Raw genomic sequence first — 22,058 nt, forward strand, 5'->3', positions numbered from 1 at the left:
TCCAGAGAAGAGCAACAAGAATGATTAAAGGTCTTGAGAACATAACCTATGAAGGAAGGCTGAAAGAATTGGGTTTATTTAGTTTGGAAAAGAGAAGACTGAGAGGGGACATAATAGCAGTTTTCAGGTATCTAAAAGGGTGTCATCAGGAGGAGGGAGAAAATTTGTTCACCTTAGCCTCTAATGATAGAACAAGAAGCAATGGGCTTAAACTGCAGCAAGGGAGATTTAGGTTGGACATTAGGAAAAAGTTCCTAACTGTCAGGGTAGTTAAACACTGGAATAAATTGCCTAGGGAGGCTGTAGAATCTCCATCTCTGGAGATATTTAAAAGCAGGTTAGATAAATGTCTATCAGGGATGGTCTAGACAGTATTTGGTCCTGCCATGAGGGCGGGGGACTGGACTCGGTGACCTCGCAAGGTCCCTTCCAGTCCTAGAGTCTATAAATCTATGAATTTTGTAGGAGAGGAAGCTGGTCCTATGGCTGAAGAACAGGACTGGGCGTCAGGACTTCTGGGTTCTATTGTTGGAGGAGTGCAGTCTAGTGGCTAGAGAACAGTTGGCGGGGAGGTAGGATTCCTGGTCTGCCCCCATCTCTGTAAAGACGGCATAGTCTACCCTCTGCAGCAGGAGGCTTGGCATCAGGACCCCAGCTCTGACACTGACCGCGAACTTACAACTTCCTCTCTGTGAAATGAGGATAAGGACACTGTGCTGCTAGAGAGGAGGGTTATGAAGCTGAATTAGTTAATGTGAGTAAAGCTCATTGAGATCCGGAGTTAAAAAAGCAATGTATTAATTAAAACATGGGCCAGATCCTCAGCTGCAGTGGCCCCGTTGGCTCCAGTGGAGCTCTGCCGAATTACACCAGCTGAGGACGTAGCACCACGGCCCTACCTTGGAGCGTGTAGCACACATGGGTTACTGTGTGTCTGTGCTTCTGGATTTATTGCCTTCATTAAATCCCAGCTGCCCCAGTGGATTTGGCATGGTGAGGAGCACTGTAACCCAACCTGCCCCAGTGCACAGAGAATCCAGCACTAACAGGATTGAAATTAAATCCAGACCTTCTGAGAAATACATGGAGCTGCCGGCTCATGCGGCTGGGTTACACCTGCAGCGGGGTAGGGTGGGGTGGGGGGGGATGATGACTCCTCCGATGATGTTTCCTGAATCAGAGGCAGTCAGGCAGAGGAGAAGGAACACCCCCTGGGTCCCATTACTTAGAGAAGCAAACTCAAGAGTGGGGTAGTAATTTGGGAATGTGGTGGGAACTGGAGATAAGGTAGGGACGGGGTGGGGAGTGCATTTCCTTGTTCCCTAAAAGCAGAGGGGAGGTTCCTGCTCTCCTCTCTGGCTGGGATGAGCAGCACTCCCCCACAGCTACCTGTCCTACTGGGCTGACACAATGGGCGCTCCCCCATCCTGTTTCAATCTACCATAAGCACTGGCTGGGCGTGCGTGACACAGCTGGTTGGGCCAGGCCTTGCTGTTGCATAGCAGTGGCCTGCTTCTGTGGTGAGACAGTGAGACTTGACCGCGATCTCCTCTGGATGAGAGCAGAGGGAGATAGGCTCTTGCTACAGGTGTGACACAGAGGACCAGTACTTTGCTCTGTTCTAGCACTGGATGAAGCTCTCTCTAGGTGATGCCAAAAGAGCTTGTGGGGTTGGAAGGAGTGTCCTTATGCTGAAGTGAAAGTGCATTCTTCAAGCCACAATCTTGCTCTCAATGCCTGGTTTAATCTCTCCCCCCTTCACAGCGAGCTGCTCCCATTTGTCTGCCTTCTCACCCGGAGGGAGTGCGATCTCCCCTCCCCTCACCATGCACTTCTGGTGTGGAACAAAGACCTGGCCTCGCATCCCTGCATCTGATCCAGTCTCTGGGGCTGCAGAGGAAGGCAAAGCCCCTCTCTCCCCATGACGCACCTGAACCATTGTGTAATGCCATGCATGGGGGGCTGGGAAAGAAGAATTCCTCCACAGATGATGAACTTCTATCCTGAAGCACTGGTTCTGATTTCCTTCACCACGTTGTCTCAGCTTGCATTACTGCAAGCATTATTAATGCACATAAAAATATCTTTAATTAAGCTCGGCTCCCACTGCCGAAGAAAATGAAAACGGTAAATCACAGACAAGGGAAAAGGAGATAGCTAGAGCCACTAATCTGGGTCATCATCTCTCTGACTGCAGCCTCTCCCTGTCACCTCTGCTGCTGCCCCTTGCCCTTCCAGATGCTACTGCCAGGCTCCCTGCGGCTGCTCCTGTTGTTGTCTCTGCCCAGCGGCACTGCTGAACAGATACCTGCTGCAGAGGAGCATGAGGTCAGTGCTGGCTGCCCACCTGAGAAAGCACACCTCCGTGCTGGACGTGGCCAGCGGAGGTCATGGCAGCGCGTTGTGTTCAGTGATGCCCCAGCGTTAGTTACTGGGGAGCAAAGAGCACTTCCCAGCAATGGCAGAATTAGTCAGATCTAAGGATTTGTGGCTCCTAAGAACTTGGTCTGTGTGGCAATCACAGGACTCCAATGCCAAGCAGGCCAGTGCTAGGTGAGGATATACGCCAAGTCTGATCAGGAGATGCTGGAAGGGGCGTCCAAAGGAATGGGAAGAAGAAGGAAGTTTCTAAGTGAAAGAGCAGGGGGGCATGCTGTGGCTGGTCCAGCTTCTGGACTGGCTGTGCCAGATAAGGGAGGCTGGATGGGGGTCATTGTTATCTAGGGGCTAGAGCTGAGGTTCTGCAGGAGAAGTGTGATAGGGCAGAAGTCAGGAGTCCTGAGTTCTGTTCCGAGCTCGGGGAGGGGAGTGGGGTCTGGTTGTTAGAACTGGCTCCTGGGAATCAGGCCACCTGGGTTCTATACCAAGCTCTGCCACTGTCTCACTGTGTGGCCTAGGCCAAGTCACTTCATCTCCCTGAGCCTCAGTGTCCCCCTCTCTAACACAGGCATTTACATCACTCAGCTGGTAGGTATAAATAATTGGTCAGAAAGCACTCGGAGAGCCCGACGTGAAAAGCGCCACCAAAGGGTCAGCGTATTATGAGGATACCTTCATCTGTCAGAGAGAATATTTCCCTGCTTCACTCAGTGGAGACCAGCCCGGTGCTGTGCTTTGTAACTGTGAGGAGAGGGGGGTGATATTACTGGACTCTTACTTCTAGTTGAAGCAGAAAAAGTGATGGAGATTGGACTTGCCCAGCTAGGCAAAGAAGAGACCAAAATGACAGGTAACACAAAGCCGGGGGAAAGTGGCTGCTAATATCGGCCAGGCAGAAAGGGATGATATAAATATTCCTGCTGACGCAGCAGAGACGGCTTTAGGAGGAAGCTAGAGGCAATAAAGATAATCAAGGGATTCAGGGATATTGCTGGGGACCGGTGGGGCAGCTCATGGCAGTGGATCAGAAAATGGCTTTAGACATCTAAAAGAGGCCTTTAAAGTCTGATCATAGTCTGAGGGTGGGGAGAAGGTTATTTGCTGAAATGTTGATTGGCACAGCTACATGCAGGCACCACCTGCAACCCCCTTCCCTCTGTTCTCTCCTTCCACTGAACAAGCAAGGCTGGAAATAGCTATTAAGAAAGCAAGAGTCAAGGAACCTGTAGGAGACAGTGAGAGTATAAGGATCCCACCATGACTGCAAGTGTTGAACTAGGGTCTGCTCAACAGATCTCTCTACCACTTGTGCTAAAGGAGTAATTCCATTACTCAGTAACTGTCCTGTTGGTAGCCAGGAAGTGGGCAGGCGGAGCCAGCCACTGCTAAAGTGCGGGAAGGAACCAGACGCAGACAGCTTGTGTGTTCAGGAGAGCGCCCCGTCGCAAGGCGTGGCAGCCTTTTTATTCTTTCGGTTACAGTGTTATGCATAACTTACAGCCTTGTTTACTTGTTTCGCATTGGTGGAGGACTCTTTCTTCCCCTTTTCCCTTCACCCGCTGCATGTAGGCAGAACGTGCTGTACTCTCCTAATCTTGTGATAATATGGAGTCAGCATTCTGAGGCAAATCAGCATTCTGTGGCAAAAGGGGGTTTTGCAGGGGGCGGTTTCTGGTGGTTTGCCAGCCAGGACCGATCCCTACACTAAAGGACCTCCTCGCAGCCTAAGGGGAGGATCCACAGGTCCGTGATACCAAATAATTGCTGGGGACAATGATTGAGATAACAGGAACGAGAGTGAGGTCGCAGGGCTAAACGAAGGGAACCGGACAGGGACAAAGAGCAGAGAACCCCGGACAGCGCCCACTGCTCCTCAAAGGTCACGGGAGCCAGCGGACACTGCCCAGAGGAACTCTGCCCCAGTGTGTGAACAGACGGAGGAGCGGAAATAGGCCCCACAGTCGCAGGAAACTCCGCTGGCCAACTTCCTCTCTCTGGTTTTGCAGATGGCCATTTTGGTCAGGGCTAGGAGGAATTTGACAAGGAGGTCCTGCGACTTTGTGGGGCCATGGACGGAGAGTGCATAGATGAACAGGTGATTTACCTAGCAGCCGTAGCAGGCTGTTATCCTAGAGTGCCAGGCCCACTAGAAGGGGAGGGGATACTGGGGGTGTCCAGTTCACACAAGACAGAGCAGGTTGAGTGAGATAAATTCACCTGATAGGCTGCACCTGTGGGAGAGCCGGGGATTGAAAGAATGATTGAGGATGAAGACCAAGTGGGCAGGAAAAGGCTGACCTTGTATAAAGCCATCACACTGAGACTAGACGAGGGCTGCAGGGGAAGTAGTCTGTAGTGACTCCCTGGGAGGAGGGTGTTTGGGCTGGTAAACCCAGGTGGCAGAAGATAAAGCAGAAAGGTGGGAATGTAAGCCGGTGGTGTCGGGGCTTGTCCCTCTCAGGCACAGCGGGGAGCCAAGGCACCTCCTTACACACACAGCAATCCGGTAGGCCTAACCCCTCAGCAAGCATTGAGGGAATAAAGGGTCTGCAAACAAGGCAGAGTCCTGGTCCTCCAGCCGGGGTCGGGTAAGCACAAAGTACATAAGCCCAGGCCCTGGGGCAGGGCGGGGCAGTAAGCAGTTCAAGCTCCGACTCTCAGGCAGGGGCTGAGCAAACACAGTACATCAGCCCAGGCCCTTGGGCAGGGCGGGGCAGTAGCAGTTCAGGCTCAGACTCTTAGGCCACGTCCAGACTAGATATTAAAATCGATTTTAGATACGCAACTTCAGCTACGGGAATAACGTAGCTGAAGTCGAATTTCTAAAATCGAGGTACTCACCAGTCTGGACGGCGCAGCATCGATGTCCGCTGCTCTCCGTGTCGATTCTGGAACTCCGTTCGGGTTGATGGAGTTCCGGAATCGATGTAAGTGCGCTCGGGGATCGATACATCGCGTCCAAACTAGACGCGATATATCGATCCCCGAGCAATCGATTTTAACCCGCCGATGCCGCGGGTTAGTCTGGCTTAGGCAGGGGCTTAGGCAGGGGCTGAGCAAACACAGAGTCAGCCCAGGCCCTTGGGCAGGGCGGGGCAGTAGCAGTACAGGCTCAGACTCTCAGGCAGGGGCTGAGCAAACACAGAGTCAGCCCAGGCCTTTGGGCAGGGCGGGGCAGTAGCAATTCAGGCTCAGGCCTTCAGCAGGCTGAGCAAACACAGTATATCAGCCCAGGCCCTTGGACAGGGCGGGGCAGTAGCAGTTCAGGCCCAGGCCTTCAGCAGGCTGAGCAAACACATTAACCCATAAGGCTATACAGAAGGCCTCCTCAGGCCAGGGAGAGGGGGAGTCTGCCAGCCTTGGGGGATGGCAGGGGGAACGCAGCCCTCCCACTCCACTGTGTTCCAGCCCGGGGCCCTAGCAGCGGCAAAGGCATGCTGCTGTCAGTGGGAGCCTGGCCGCAACACACTGACATGGGCTCAGGCTCTTCAGGAGCCAAACCAGGGTCGGCTACCCCCAGGCCACTTCCAACTTCCCCCTCTCTGGGTACCTGTCTCTCGCCAGCGTCGTCTGGGGGGTCCCAGACCATGGGCTCCTCTGGGTACCAGTTGTAGGGAGGCTCAGGCAGCTCCTCAGGATACCAGTCGTAGGGAAGCTCAGGCCACTTCTCAGGGTACCGGGCACAAGGCAGGTCAGGCCAACGTTCCTCCGGGTACCGGGTATGAGGCAAGTCGGGCCAGCGTTCCTCCTGGTAGTGAGCGCAGGGCAGGTCAGGCCAGCGCTCCTCCGGGTAATGAGTGCGAGGCAGGTCAGGCCACCGCTCCTCCGGGTAATGAGCGCGAGGCAGGTCAGGCCAGCGCTCCTCCGGGTAATGAGCGCGGGGCAGGTCAGGCCAGCGCTCCTCCGGGTAGTGAGCACAGGGTAGGCTGGGCCCAGCGGGAGCTCGGGCTCCAGCGTCTGTGCTCTCCGACAGCCGGCCACCAACTGAGCGCTTGGGCCGGGCTTTTATACGTCCTGTCCCGCCCCTTGACTTCCGGGGGGCGGGGACAGGTGGTGGTGGCTCCGCCCACTGAGACACCTGCTCTGGCTCGTCCCTCTCAGGCGCGGCAGGGAGCCACGGCGCCTTCTTACAGAGAAAATAGAAACAGGGTCTAGGAGCAAAGAGACCACAGTTGCTTGACATAGTGCCCCTGGACTGGAACTGGATGAAAGGGGCAGGCCTGGGTTTCCCTGCTGGCTGCTGGGAAAGTGGCACAGGACTTAGCAGTGGAGTAAAAGACAGGAGCATATGAGGACTGTCACGGAGTGTGGGGGAGTCCGGCCCTGCACCCCTCTTCCTGGGACCCACAGTGACTCTTAGCCAGCCAGTAAAACAGAAGGTTTATTGGACAACAGGAACGTAGGTTACAGCAGAGCTTGCAGGCACAGTCAGGACCCCTCCCTCGAATCCTTCTGGGCTTTCAGGGTGCTTGGATCCTAGCTAGGATACCCTGAATTCCACCCACACAGCCCCAAGCCCAAACTCAAACTGCTTCCCTCCTGCCACTCCCTTCCTTTGTTCCCCTTCCCGGGCAAAGGTGTTGACCTTTCCCCTCCCTTACCTAGCTCAGGTTACAGGCCCTGGCATCGTCCATCCCCTAAAGTCCTCCCCTGCTCTCCCACTCCCCACACAGACAGTCCCTACTGCATCACATCTCTCCCCCCTTCGAGACTGAACTGAGCGGGGTCACTCTGCCCAGTGACCTGGGGAAGTTCAGGGCCCCCTCTCCGGGACAACGCATCCGCTGTCAGGTTGGCACTTCCCTTCACATGGACCACGTCCATGTCATAGTCCTGCAGGAGCAGGCTCCACCTCAGGAGCTTGGCGTTGGCTCCTTTCATCTGGTGCAGCCAGGTCAGGGGAGAGTGGTCGGTGTACACGGTGAAGTGTCGCCCAAAGAGATATGGCTCTAGCTTCTTAAGGGCCCACACCATGGCCAGGCATTCCTTCTCGATGGCCGCGTAGCTTTGTTCCCGGGGTAGCAGCTTCTTACTCAGGTACACGATGGGGTGTCTCTCCCCCTTTTCATCCTCCTGCATTAACACTGCCCCCAGTCCCGTGTCTGAGGCATCGGTGAACACCATAAAGGGTTTGTCAAAATCTGGGTTTGCCAGAACTGGGCCACTAACCAGAGCCTCCTTCAGTGCCCGGAAAGCCTCCTGGCACTGCTCAGTCCAGATCACCTTGTCTGGCTTCCCCTTTTTGCACAGTTCAGTGATGGGGCCAGCTATGGCACTAAAGTGGGGCATGAACCTTCGATAGTACCCCGCCATCCCAATAAAGGCCTGGACCTGCTTTTTGGTTTGGGGAGCAGGCCAGTCTCTGATCACCTCCACCTTGGCTGGTTCCGGCTTCAGGCAGCCGCTCCCCACCCGATGGCCCAGGTAAGATACTTCAGCCATCCCCACCTTGCACTTCTCAGCCTTTACTGTTAACCCAGCCTTTCGGAGTCGGTCTAGGACTTGTTTAACCTGGGACATGCGGTCCTCCCAGGTCTGGCTGAAGACGCAGATGTCGTCAATATACGCCACGGCAAAACTCTCCATCCCCCTCAGTAGCTGATCCACCAGGCGCTGGAAGGTGGCTGGTGCTCCCTTGAGGCCGAAGGGCAGGGTCAGAAACTCATAGAGCTCCAGAGGGGTGATAAAGGCCGATTTCAGCCTGGCATCTGCATCCAGCGGCACTTGCCAGTAGCCCTTTGTAAGATCCATAGTGGTGAGGTACCGAGCACCTCCCAGTTTGTCTAGGAGCTCGTCAGGCCTGGGCATAGGATAGGCATCAGATACGGTGATGGCATTGAGCTTTCGATAGTCCACACAGAACCGGATTGACCCATCCTTCTTGGGGACTAGCACCACTGGCGAGGCCCCAGGGCTGGAAGACAGCTGGATCACCCCCAAAGCCAGCATGTCCCTGACCTCTCTTTCAAGATCCTGGGCAGTTTTACCAGTGACCCGAAAAGGGGAGCATCTTATAGGGGCATGTGACCCGGTCTCCACCCGGTGGACAGTCAAATTAGTGCGTCCAGGCTGGTTGGAAAACAGCTGTCGGTACAGATGCAGCACCCCTCTGATCTCAGCGTGCTGGCCCGGGGTCAGTTGCTCAGAGAGGGGAATCGCCTCCAGGGGGGAACCAGCTTTTGTCTCAGGGAATAGATCCACTAAGGGGTCATCTCCCTGCCCCTCCCAATGTCCACACACGGCCAACACCACATTCCCCCTGTCATAGTATGGTTTCATCATGTTCACATGGTACACCCGACGGTGATGTGCCCGGTTTGACAGCTCCACCACATAGTTTACCTCATTCAGTTGCTTGATAACCTTGAAGGGCCCTTCCCAGGCGGCCTGGAGTTTGTTTCTCCTCACGGGGATAAGAACCATCACCTGATCCCCGGTGGTGAAGGCACGGGCTCGTGCTGTGCGGTCATACCAGACCTTCTGCCTCCTCTGAGCTCGGGCCAGATTCTCCCTGGCCAAGCCCATGAGCTCAGCCAGTCTTTCCCGGAAGGTCAGGACATACTCCACCACTGACTATCCCTCGGGAGCGGCCTTCCCCTCCCATTTGTCCCTCATCAGGTCTAGGGGCCCCCTCACCCGCCTTCCATACAACAGTGCGAAAGGTGAAAACCCGGTAGATTCCTGGGGTACCTCCCTGTACGCAAACAGCAGGTGAGGTAAGTACTTGTCCCAATCTTGCGGATCCTGGTTCATAAATGTTTTTAGCATCATCTTCAGCGTCCCGTTGAACCTTTCTACCAGCCCGTTGGACTGGGGGTGATACGCTGAGGCCCAGTTGTGCTGGACCCCACATTTCTGCCATAAGGACCGGAGCAGGGCCGACATGAAGTTGGACCCCTGGTCCGTTAAGACCTCCTTGGGGAACCCTACCCAGCTGAAAATTGTCAGCAGCGCATCTGCCACTGTGTCTGCTTCGATAGAGGACAAGGCCACCGCCTCGGGGTAGCGAGTGGCAAAATCCACCACCACCAGGATGTATTTCTTCCCTGACCGGGTCGTCTTGCTGAGGGGTCCCACTATGTCCATGGCCACCTTCTGGAAAGGTTCTTCTATGATGGGTAAAGGCCTCAAAGCCGCTTTCCCCTTGTCCCGGGCCTTCCCCACGCTCTGGCAGGGGTCACAGGATTGGCAGTACTGTCGGACATGGGTAAAGACCCCAGACCAGTAAAAGTTCTGTAGCAGCATCTGCCTGGTGCGCCGGATTCCCTGGTGCCCTGCGAGAGGGATGTCATGGGCCAGGTACAACAGCTTGTGACGGAACTTCTGGGGAACCACCAGCTGCCTCCTGATCCCCCATGACTCTACTTCCCCTGGGGGAGCCCATTCTCGGTACAGGAACCTCTTCTCCCACAGGAACCTCTCCTTGCAACCTCTCCTCATGGTCTGTACCGCACTAAGATCAGCCCGGTCCCTGTGCTTCCGCAAGGAGGGATCTTTCTGCAACTCGGCCTGGAACTCAGCAGCTGGGACAGGAATGGGGACCGGCTCTCTCTTGCGGGCTGGGTCTGAGGCCGCAGCCTCTTTGCACCGTGCCCCTGGGCGTTCCCCGCTCCCTGAGTTAGGGTCCTGCACCTCAGGTCGAGTACCTTCCCCGTTGTCGGGGAGCAGTGCCATTTGCCGACTCTGACTACGAGTCACGACCAGGGCACTCTGGGTGTTACTAGGCCAGTCCTCAAGGTCCCCTCCCATTAACACCTCAGTGGGCAAATATCGGTGTACCCCCACATCCTTGGGGCCCTCCTTGGCCCCCCATTTCAGGTGTACCCTTGCCACAGGTACCTTGAATGGGGTCCTGCCCACGCCCATCAGGGTCAGGTAGGGGTCGGGCACCATCCGATCTGAGGCCACCACCTCGGGCCGGGCCAGCGTCACCTCTGAGCCCGTGTCCCAGTACCCAGTGACCTTCCTCCCATCCACTTCCAGGGAAACAATGCACTCTTTCCGGAGGGGCAGCCCCGTGCCCACCCGGTAAACCAAAAACCCGGAACCTGGAGCATCCACAGGTGGTATGTTGCCAACCCCCCTTTCCTGGGAATGTAGCCCCTCCTCCGATTGGGTTTTTACCCAGTCCACCCTCTGCGGGTTGGGTCTGCTTGGTCTGTCCCTGAGCTTGGGGCACTGGGCCCGTATGTGACCTCGTTGGCCACAGCGATAGCAGCCCATATCTCGTGGGTCCCCTTGAGTGGGTCGGAGGGACCTGCCTCTGGATGTTCCCCTTTTGGGGGGGTTCTCCATAGGCCCCCTTTGGGAGGTCCCATGATGACTCTCTCTCTGCGTTGAGGCAGGCCTGCTCCTTCGAGACTCCTCCCTGCCATCCCCTGCCCGACTGTCCACAAATTGGTCGGCCAGCTGGCCTGCATGCTGCGGGTTCTCCGGCTTCTGGTCCATCAACCGCAGCCTCAGGTTAGACGGGCACTGCTCGTACAGGTGCTCCAGTATGAATAGGTCAAGCAGGTCCTCTTTAGTTTGGGCCCCAGCTGTCCACTTGCGGGCATACCCCTGCGCCCGGTTGACCAGTTGTAGGTATGTGACCTCACGGGTTTTACGCTGGCTCTGGAACTTTTTCCGATACATCTGAGGAGTCAGCCCAAACTCGCGGAGCAGGGCCTGTTTGAACAGTTCGTAGTCCCCTGCCTCCGCCCCTTTCAGTCGCTGTACACCTCCATGGCTGTGGAGTCCAGTAAGGGGGTGAGAACTGTGATCCTGTCTGCAGGGTCAACCCTGTGCAGCTCGCAGGCATTCTCAAAGGCCGTCAGGAAGGTATCTATGTCCTCCCCCTCCTTACGCCGGGGCAGCAAGTGCTTATCAAAGCTCTTTGTAGGCTTGGGTCCCCCCTCACTCACCGCAGCCGGAGCCTCACTGCTCCTCAGCCGGGCCAGGTCCAGCTCATGTTTACGCTGTTTCTCCTTCTCCTCCCACTCACGCTGGCGCTGGTTCTCCTCATGTTTACGCTGGTTCTCCTCATGTTCACGCTGTTTCGCCTTCTCCAGCTCTCGCCTCTTTAACTCGAGCTCTTCCCGTCTCAGCTCCCTTTCATATTCCAGCCGCCTCCACTCCACGGATGCCGAGCGTTGCCGGGAGGATCCCCTGCTGGGGGGTGAGCTTCGCCGTGAGGCTCCCCTGCTGGCCGGGGGTGTCACGGTGCCCTCGGTATACACTGGGCTCCTCCCCGCCCTTCCCCTACGCCTAGGAAGGGGGGGTCTCGGGAAGCCCTCGTCTGCCGGCTGACCACTCCCAGCGGGGACAGACACTGGTGCCTGCGCTGCATCTGCTCGGCTGCTTCCCTCAGAGACAGGGCTCCGTTCATTCATGCGGTCTCCCTGCTCCAGCTGGGCAATCAGCTGGTCCTTGGTGCGTCTCCCCGGGCGCAACCCCCTCTGCTTGCACAGCTCCAGCAGGTCACACTTGCGCCGCTTGGCATACATCTTCCTGCTGGCCACTCACAGGCCGGGGTGCTCGCCGCTCCCCACGGTTTCCAGGGGGACCCCTAGTGCACCAGCCCTTCGTGAGGTCACCACCTCTCTGCCAGGGTCGAGCTGCAGACTCCTCCGCCCCTGGGACCGCTCGCTGCAATCCCCCGGGGGACCCTGTTACTTCAAAGTCCTTCTCACTGGGCACACACTCCCAGGGGTTAGTCACCCCTTCGTTTTACTGCTCCCCAGTCACTTACTGCAGGAAGCACCGTCCACGGGGTGCAGTATCTCCCGCCGCTGCCACCAGTTGTCACGGAGTGTGGGGGAGTCCGGCCCTGCACCCCTCTTCCTGGGACCCACAGTGACTCTTAGCCAGCCAGTAAAACAGAAGGTTTATTGGACAACAGGAACGCAGGTTACAGCAGAGCTTGCAGGCACAGTCAGGACCCCTCCACCGAGTCCTTCTGGGCTTTCACGGTGCTTGGATCCTAGCTAGGATACCCTGAATTCCACCCACACAGCCCCAAGCCCAAACTCAAACTGCTTCCATCCTGCCACTCCCTTCCTTTGTTCCCCTTCCCGGGCAAAGGTGTTGACCTTTCCCCTCCCTTACCTAGCTCAGGTTACAGGCCCTGGCATCGTCCATCCCCTAAAGTCCTCCCCTGCTCTCCCACTCCCCACACAGACAGTTCCTACTGCATCACAAGGACAGCTGATCAGGTGGGACTCTGATACCCCAGAAAGGGAGGACTTTACAATGATCTGGCTGGAGTCACGAAGAGGTAGCACTGAGTCCGGACAGAGAGAGCAAGAGAGGGTGTGGTGCGAGCAACCATCCAGAGGGGGACGTCAGACCTAGATGGAGCTACTCCCAGAGCAGCCAGGAGGAGGCGCTCTGCTGGTGAGTAAACCCTGTTAGAGATACACACATTGTCAGTGTGTTAGGTACAAGCACTGCGGTAACTTCAGCCCAAATCTTCTGCCACCCATTTATGGGCAAAAAGGCCCAGAAACAGAAATGAAAAGAGAGTGAGTCAGCAATGAAAGCAAAGGAATGAGGGACAGTTCTCTTTCTGTTGTGGTGGAGATGTCTTTGGCCTGGTAAAAGTAGGCAGCTCTTTCCCTTTCATTGTCACAGAAACTGGGGACAAGATCCCCCCCCCCCCCCGTGCCTTGTCTCTTCCCTGCTGTCTTTGCTGTCTGTCTAGCTAGGAGATAAGAGCTGGGCTTCTAACCCGTTGGGCGCTAGGCGTACCCAGCAGCCTTTGGAATGGGCCACATGCTAGTTAGATTTTGGGAATGGGAGAGAACCTTTCCCCCTCCCATCACTTCCTTGTGCTTGTTGGGGCTGTTTCCTGCACTGGCCATGGTGCTGAATTGCCAGTCCACTGAGGGCCAGGTCCAGGATGTTCTATTGTGGGTGGCATACCACACTCATTGAGAGGGAGTGGGTCACTGCTGGTTCAGTGCACTCACTTGCCCATCTGGGCTTTAGCAGAGAGGGGCCCACTGCTGTAGAGTTCTGGGATGTTCAGATCCAGGCATCTGGTTCAGGTTGATGGGAGCCAGTTGCCACTGGATCCAACCTTCCGTAAAGTTCAGGAGTTTTTGGTCCTCCCGGAGGTCCTTGGACTGTATTTTTAGCAGTCGACACACTCAGGACCCAACTCTGTGGCAAGATCAGCCATTTCACTTGTTCGACTTTGCCCAAGGTGCACAGAAACTACGGAGATTGGGCACAGCATAGGTATGAGAATAGAATACAGTTGAATAGCCACTTTCAAGAGGTTGCAAATGTATTTGAAACCACCTGGGACAAAATCTGTCCCCTCCAAAGTCTCTGAAATACCACTGCTTAGGTATACAGCTACCACAGCTATTCAGCTTAGCAGCCTGCTTTCCAATCTTATTAAAACCTGTGCCCCCTTTTTGCAATGCTAATGCCTGCACTGTTATAACTAACACCTTGCTTGTGTTTGCCTGTCGGGACACTGTCGTATTTGAGCAGCTGTGACCGAGAGTGTGTTTAATAATCCCAGCTGCATTTCAGAAGGCGCCAGGGAGGGGAGACTGGGGAGGGGGGATGACAGGAAGAGAGCAGGCTTGGGGCGAGTTTACTGGAGATGTTGGTGCCCAAGTTGTGTTTTCTGAAACATGAGTGGGGAGGGGAGCGTTATTTGTTCAGGCATTTTTATGGAAGTCAGAAGAAGACAAATACAATCACTATGAATATTCATGAGCCTCCCTCCCTCCTTGTCAGTAAGAATGTCGAGCTGTATTCAAGCTAGTTATTCTTTATTAATGAGCCTTCAATTACTGGGAAAGCAGGGGGGAAAAGACATTTGTAAACTGTTTATTAAAACTAAGAAACAAACAGAATCACCAGTAAGCATTAATGGGGATTAAAGTGTTTACACACCTGCTATTCTGGGATCTCACTTCTGAAGGGGGATCTTGCTGATAGACTCCTGAGAGAAGCGCCCAGATGGTCAAATTCTAGGCAACAAAAGGCTACTTGGTCATCTACATCTACTTCCACCCCTTTAGGTCTATTTCAGTCCCACTATCTGCTCTATCCTAATGCCCATCAGTCCTCCTCTCTTGGCAACTCTAAACTCCCAGTTGGTTTAGAATGATCTTCTGCTTGCAAGTAAATTCTGCTTTTCTCCTTGCCTCCCACAAGTTGGTCAATGGGGAAAGATCTAGCAAAAGGAACTAGGTGACAGGACTCCAGGGTGCTACTCCTGGATCTGGAAAGGCAATGGAATCTAGTGGGTTAGAGCAGAGATGAGTGGGAGTCAGGACACCTGAGTTATATTCCTCTAGCCTGTCTGTGACAGGATACCAGAGGTGGATAAATAATTCCAGACTGGAAGCTGTCTGGAACAGGACTGTCTTTTACTTGTTTGTACAGTGTCTATCACACTGGGACCCTGCTCCCTGATGGGGGACTCGAGACTATACCACAATATAAATAATAACAGTAATGGAATGAATTGGTGTAGAATTCCTTTCAGTGGAGACTGTCTGTGGAGCTACTCCAATTTACAGCAGCCAGAGATCCATCCCTTTCATTTTATGATCAATAGTAACATTTTTATCTATGCAAACAGAGATAAGGGGAATTGCATCCCAGGCTTCAGGTTATAAATTGCTCCAGGGGGTTCCAGGTTTTGAGGGGGTTGTGATCCTGGGGGTTGGTTCACTCCCATATCTTGCTCCAACAGTTCCCTGGCCCTGTCTCTTCTGATCTCTTCACACTCGTCCCTACTCATTCCAGGAGATCATCTTCTCCCTGTTTCAGCTGTATCTCTCTCTCCATCTCCCTGCTCTGTGCAGACAGCAGTAAAATAGCTCATTAACAAATCTGCCACTTCCTTATTTCTCCTGTCTCCAATTTACCACAGTCACATTTTTTTATAATGGGCCAATTTCTCCCTGTCTGCTGTGGATATAGCTGAAGAGTTCTGCTGTGCCGAGAGTTTAAAATATTCTGCGCGGCTTCAGGCTTGCTGCGATTTCAACTCCTTTAATTGCCCTATTCATTTGCTTCTCGGGTTTTCCTAGGTCCCCGATCCACCCCTTGATCACATTGTTTATGTTCTTAAAAGCCCTTTGCTTGCTCCTTGACATCCTTGCATAGCCGGGAGGGCCTTCTCCCTTGATAAGGAGGAACTGGGATATGTTTCACTTACTGGTTCTCTCTTTCTCCTGCAGACATTAGTTAGAGTCCAATTGTGATCCCTTTGGCTGGGTCTTATTTCATTCCGATCTGGCTTTCTAAGTTTTAAATTATTAGGGTAAGTATTTGTGATAAGCCATTATTTAGTTATGCTTTTCATCCACAGAGTTCCAGGGGCATTAGAAAGGGGAGTGAACAGTAAGGGGCCTGGTGGTAAGAAGCAGAATGTGAGCTTCCAGTGTGATGCTATGGCTGAGAGGACTAAGGTGAACTTTTGGATGTATAACAAGTAGTATGTTGAGTAGGAGTAAGACGATGATGATATTCCCACTTTGTATGGCAATGGAGAGACTGTTATTGGAATATTGTGTCCTGTTCTGGTCTTTGCCCTTCAAAAAGAATGTGGAAAAAAACAGAAAGGGTTCAGAGAAGAACTACATGAGGGATTTTTGCAGTCTGGAAAACCTGCTGTATACATAGATTTTTTTTTTGAAGATCCGTCTATTTGGGTTATCCAAGATAAGTTTAGGAGGTGACTTGATCATGGTCTATATGCATCTACATGGAGAGGAGATTTCTGATTAAAGCAGAACAAGGCTTCAATGGCTGGAAGCTGATGCTAGATTAATTGAGGCCAGAAATAAGGTGCATGTTTTTAACAAGTGGTAGAAATTAACCAATTTACCAAGGGCTGTGGTGGATTCTCCATCACTTAGTCTTAAATCAAGGCTGGGTGTCATTCTAAACACCATGCTCTAGCTCAGCCAGAAATTATGGACCAGATGAAGGAATCCCTAATCCTCTGGCCTAGACTCTGTGGGAGGTCAGATTAGAGTATCATCAGGGCTCCTTCTGGTCTTAAAATCTATGAATCTATCCTGGATGACTGGAAAAAGGCTACTGTAGTGCCCATCTTTAAAAAAAGGAAGAAGGAGGATCTGGGGAACTACAGGCCAGTCAGCCTCACCTCAGTCCCTGGAAAAATCATGGAGCAGGTCCTCAAGAAATCAATTCTGAAGCACTTAGAGGAGAGGAAAGTGATCAGGACAGTCAGCATGGATTCACCATGGGCAAGTCATGCCTGATTAACCTAATTGCCTTCTATGAGGAGATAACTGGCTCTGTGGATGAGGGGAAAGCAGTGGATGTGTTATTCCCTGACTTTAGCAAAGCTTTTGACACGATCTCCCACAGTATTCTTTCCAGCAAGCTAAAGACGTATGGGCTGGATGATTGGACTATAAGGTGGATAGAAAGCTGGCTAAATCACTGGGCTCAATGGGTAGTGATCAACGTCTCCATGTCTAGTTGGCAGCTGGTTTAAAGTGGAGTACCTCAAGGGTCGGTCCTGGGGCCAGTTTTGTTCAATATCTTCATTAATGATCTGGAGGATGGTGTGGACTGCACTCTCAGCAAGTTTGCAGATGACACTAAACTAGGAGGAGTGGTACATATGCTGGAGGGTAAGGATAGGATACAGAGGGACCTAGACAAATTAGAGGTCTGGGCCAAAAGAAACCTGATGAGGTTCAACAAGGACAAGTACAGAGTCCTGCACTTAGGACAGAAGAATCCCATTCACTGTTACAGACTAGGGACCGAATGGCTAGGCAGCAGTTCTGCAGAAAAGGTCCTAGGGGTTACAGTGGACGAGAAGCTGGATATGAGTCAACAGTGTGTCCTTGTTGCCAAGAAGGCTAATGGCATTTTGGGCTGTATAAGTAGGAGCATTGCCAGCAGATCGAGGGATGTGATCATTCCCCTCTATTTGACATTGTTGAGGCCTCATCTGGAGTACTGTGTCCAGTTTTGGGCCCCACACTACAAGAAGGATGTGGAAAAATTGGAAAGAGTCCAGCAGAGGGTAACAAAAATGATTAGGCGGCTGGAGCACATGACTTATGAGGAGAGGCTGAGGGAACTGGAATTGTTTAATCTGCAGAAGAGAAGGATGAGGGGGGATTTGATAGCTGCTTTCAACTACCTGAAAGGGGGTTCTAAAGAGGATGGATCTAGATTGTTCTCAGTGGTACCCAATGACAGAGCAAGGAGTAATGGTCTCAAGTTGCAGTGGGGGAGGTTTAGGTTGGATATTAGGAAAAACTTTTTCACTCAGAGAGTGGTGAAGCACTGAAATGGGTTACCTAGGGAGATGGTGGAATCTCCTTCCTTAGAGGTTTTTAAGGTCAGGCTTGACAAAACCCTGTCTGGAATGATTTAGTTGGGAATTGGTTCTGCTTTGAGCAGGGGATTGGACTAGATGACTGTGACAAACTGGGAATGTTCTTAATGTTTTCTCTGAGTACTGTGTTAGTGCCTCAGTGTACCCTAGGCAGTTCTTAAGTATCTGGCAGAGCAAGGGCCAGTGCACCTAAATGCCTGACACTCTGTCTCCTAGCAACTGATGGCCTGGGCCCCTCCCCTGCAAAGGTGCCAACTGAAGGTGTTGGAGACAAAGGGATCAGGTGACCTCCTGGCCCGGGAAAGGAGCTGAGCAGAGAGGAGGGGCTGGAAGGGGTTGTTAGTCAGGAGCTGGCTGAGGGCAGACGTGGGGGTCTGGCTGACTGACCCCCAGAATGGACCCGGCCGAGGGGTCCGGTTCGCTGTACCTACAAGCTCTGTTTTAGACCCTGTTCCTGTCATCGAATAAACCTCTGTTTTACTGGCTGGCTGAGAGTCACGTCTGACTGCGAAGTGGGGGTGCAGGATCCTGTGGCTTCCCCAGGACCCCACTGAGGCGGGCTCGCTGTGGGAAGCGCACGGAGGGGCAGAGGATGCTGAATACTCCAAGGAGAGACCCAGAAGGTGAAGCCGTGTGAGCTCCTTGCCCTGAACAAGTCTGCTCCAAGGGAGAGGAGGCTCCACAAAGTCCTTCCTGGCTTGGTGGGGAGCAGTTCCAGAGCATCGCCCTGTGACTCCGTGACAACTGGTGGCAGAGGTGGGATGTACTGCACCCCGTGAATGGCGCTGCTTGCAGTAAGTGACTGGGGAGCAGTAAAACAAAGGAGGGATAATGAGGACTAGGCGTGCTGAAGGCTCAGAGAGGGACGGTTTCAGGGGGCAGTTAACCTCTGGGAGTGTGTGACCAGCGAGAAGGACTGTTGGAGTAACGGGGTCCCCCTGAGGACTGCAGGGAGCGGTCCCAGGGGCGGAGGAGTCTGCAGCTCGACCCTGGCAAAGAGGTGGTGATCACGAGAAGGGCTGGCACACCCGGGGTTCTTCCTGGAAACCATGGGGGAGCCAAGAGCACACAGGCCTGTGAGTCCAGAGCCACTTGGGAACGGTGAAGTATGGCCTATCACCATCTCCTTAAGAAGGACATTGTGATCCTGTGCACAAAGAGAGGGTTACGCATGGGGAAATTCACCAAGGAACACTTAATCGTGCAGTTGGAGGAGAAGGACCGCTCTGAGGAGCAGATTCCTGGCCCAGATGGGGCTACAAGAGGATCTGAGAGCAGCTGGAGCATCAGCCAGGCATCCCCGGGAGTCTGGTCCCCAATCAGACGAGGGTCTTCACGATTGGGTTCCCCATCAGGAGATTGGAGACGGATGGGATGGGAGCAGAGCCCGAGAGAGTGAGAGGACCGTGAGAGAGAGCAAGAGCCCGATGAAAAGCTGCAGGAGAAGCAGCAGCAGCTTGGACTGGTGATGGTGGAGCAGAGAGACATAGGGGGCTGCCCAGGGGTCAGTGGGGAAACAAGCCTGTGGGGGCAAGACCCTGGGACAGAGAGAACTGTGGTGATGCAGCCCCAGATGCTGAGGGACTGTGGGACCTGGGTGAAGTTCCCTGCGGAGAAGCCCCTCGCCCTGCCTATGGCCCAGATCCCTGTGCAGACCCAGGAGGGGTCGGGCTGGCTGGTCGTTGGGGTTCTCCAGTATATCGGCTCGGAGGCCCTGTTGGGGGGTGACTGTCTCCCCATGGGGCAGGATCCAGGCCCCGCTCTTGTAATGGCCAAGGGTTTGAATTCAAATCCAGGGAACCAGTTGGCTAGGATGGAAATGGTCAGTGAAAATGCAAATGACCTGGCTGGCAGGGAGGAGGGGCTGCTGGGCTCAGGATACCTGCCTACCTGTAACCAGCCCCCTGGGGCTGAGTGGGAGGGAGAGATGCTCCCCGCCCCCCTGCACATCGGAGAGGGGGCTCACACTGGCTCTGATGCTGTGACCAGAGCAGAGAGCTCCCTGCCTGCCCCCACTGGGACAGTAAGGGCAGTGCTGAGCATGGGGGGAGCTGAGACCCCAGCTGAGTGGGGGGACACCCAGGCAGGACAGGTCAGCTACCAGACAGGTTTGCCTGGTCCAGACGTGCTGCTGGGAAGTGATTATACAGCAAGGAGGGAGCTACCAGGGACAAGGCTCAGGGGGGCTGTGACCCCAGGCCCAGCCAGCGAGAGGGAGCAGATCCCACTCCCTGCCCCAGCAGCTGAATCCCAGACCGAGCTGTAGAGGGATCCCTCCTTGGAGAAGCTGAGGGAACTTGCTGGCCACAGCGCTGTAAACCCCCTTGGGGAAGGCTGTAGGGACAGAGTCCTGCAGGAGGAGAGATTCCTGTACTGGGAATGCGCTCCCCAAGGGGAAGTAGAACTGGGGGGAATCGGGAGGCAGCTGGCAGTGCTCCAGGAATCCACAGGGCTCTTCCCATTTGAGCTGCTGGATGGGAGGAGAGTGAGGGGACCCTTGGACCTGAAGAGGGAGGATTGGATGGAGAAGGGGGAAGACCCCCCAGGGGGATCTCTTCCTTGAGGTGGGAGCCAATCTCCCCATCAGGAGTTCCCCATTCAGAGTCACTGGGAAAGCAACCCAGATCCTGGAGAGAGAGGTCAGGAACATCCTGGCTTTAGATGGGATCCAGCCGTTTTACAGCCCATTGGCCTCACCCATGGGGCTGATCCCCAAGGGAGACAGGAAGATCTGGTTTTATGGGGGCTATCAGAAGCTTAAAGCCATCACAGTGTCCGATGCCCACCCTATGCCTAGGCCTGGGGAGATTATAGACAAGCAGAGGGAGATGGAGAACTTGGCCCTAGCAGACACTGATAACATGTGCATCTTTAGCCAGACCTGGGAGGAACAGGTGTCACAGGTGAAGAGGGGACTGGGCTGCCTCAAGGAGGTGGGATTGACGGTAAAAGCTGGAAAGTGCAAGGGGGAACGGCAGAGGTGTTGTGTCTGGGCCACAAAGTGGGAAGCGGCTGCCCAAGCCCAGAGCTGGCAAAGGCCAAGATGGGGGCTCTTAACCAAGGGAGCCCGAATTGCAGCCCAGAGTGCTGGGAGAAGACCCCGTCCCAGTTTGAACCCCAGGGGTATTGGGGATAGCAAAAGAATTCAAGCCGCATAAACCTTCCCACATGCGGCTTGCAAGTGCCATCAAGCACACCCAACCTAAGGGAGGGCGTGAGACTGTACTGTCCTGGTGTAACTCACACCGAGGAATGGGAGAGATGCTGGGGCATCCATAGGAACGTTGGTGGGTTCGAACTTCCCCAGGTAACTGGCTGAAGTGACCTTGCTCAGTTCGGTCTCAAAGGGGGGAGAGATGTGACGAACTGGGAATGTTCTTAATGTTTTCTCTGAATACTGTGTTGGTGCCTCAGTGTACCCTAGGCAGTTCTTAAGTATCTGGCAGAGCAAGGGCCAGTGCACCTAAATGCCTGACACTCTGTCTCCTAGCAACTGATGGCCTGGGCCCCTCCTCTGCAAAGGTGCCAGCTGAAGGTGTTGGAGACAAAGGGATCAGGTGACCTCCTGGCCCGGGAAAGGAGCTGAGCAGAGAGGAGAGGCTGGAAGGGATTGTTAGTCTGGAGCTGGCTGAGGGCAGACATGGGGGTCTTGCTCACTGACCCCCAGAATGGACCCGGCCGAGGGGTCCTGTTCGCTGTACCTACAAGCTCTGTTTTAGACCCTGTTCCTGTCATCGAATAAACCTCTGTTTTACTGGCTGGCTGAGAGTCACGTCTGACTGCGAAGTGGGGTTGCAGGATCTTGTGGCTTCCCCAGGACCCCACTGAGGCGGGCTCATTGTGGGAAGCGCACGGAGGGGCAGAGGATGCTGAATACTCCAAGGAGAGACCCAGGAGGTGAAGCTGTGTGAGCTTCTTGCCCTGAACAAGTCTGCTCCAAGGGAGAGGAGGCTCCCCAAAGTCCTGCCTGGCTTGGTGGGAAGCAGTTCCAGAGCATTGCCCGGTTCCTTCCAACTCTGATATTCTATGATTCTATCCTACAACACTGAGTAGGCAACCTACGGCACGCGTGCTGAAGGCAACACGCAAGCTGATTTTCAGTGGCACTCACACTGCCCAGGTTCTGGCCACCGGTCCGAGGGGCTCTGCATTTTAATTTAATTTTAAATGAAGCTTCTTAAACATTTAAAAAACCTTATTTATTTTACATACAACAATAGTTGAGTTATATATTATAGACTTGTAGAAGGAGACCTTCTAAAAACCTTAAAATGTATTAATGGCATGTGAAACCTTGTATCAGAGTGAATAAATTAAGACTCGGCACACCACTTCTGAAAGG

Source organism: Gopherus evgoodei, chromosome 2 (assembly GCF_007399415.2).
Source record: "Gopherus evgoodei ecotype Sinaloan lineage chromosome 2, rGopEvg1_v1.p, whole genome shotgun sequence".
Taxonomy (NCBI): domain Eukaryota; kingdom Metazoa; phylum Chordata; order Testudines; family Testudinidae; genus Gopherus; species Gopherus evgoodei.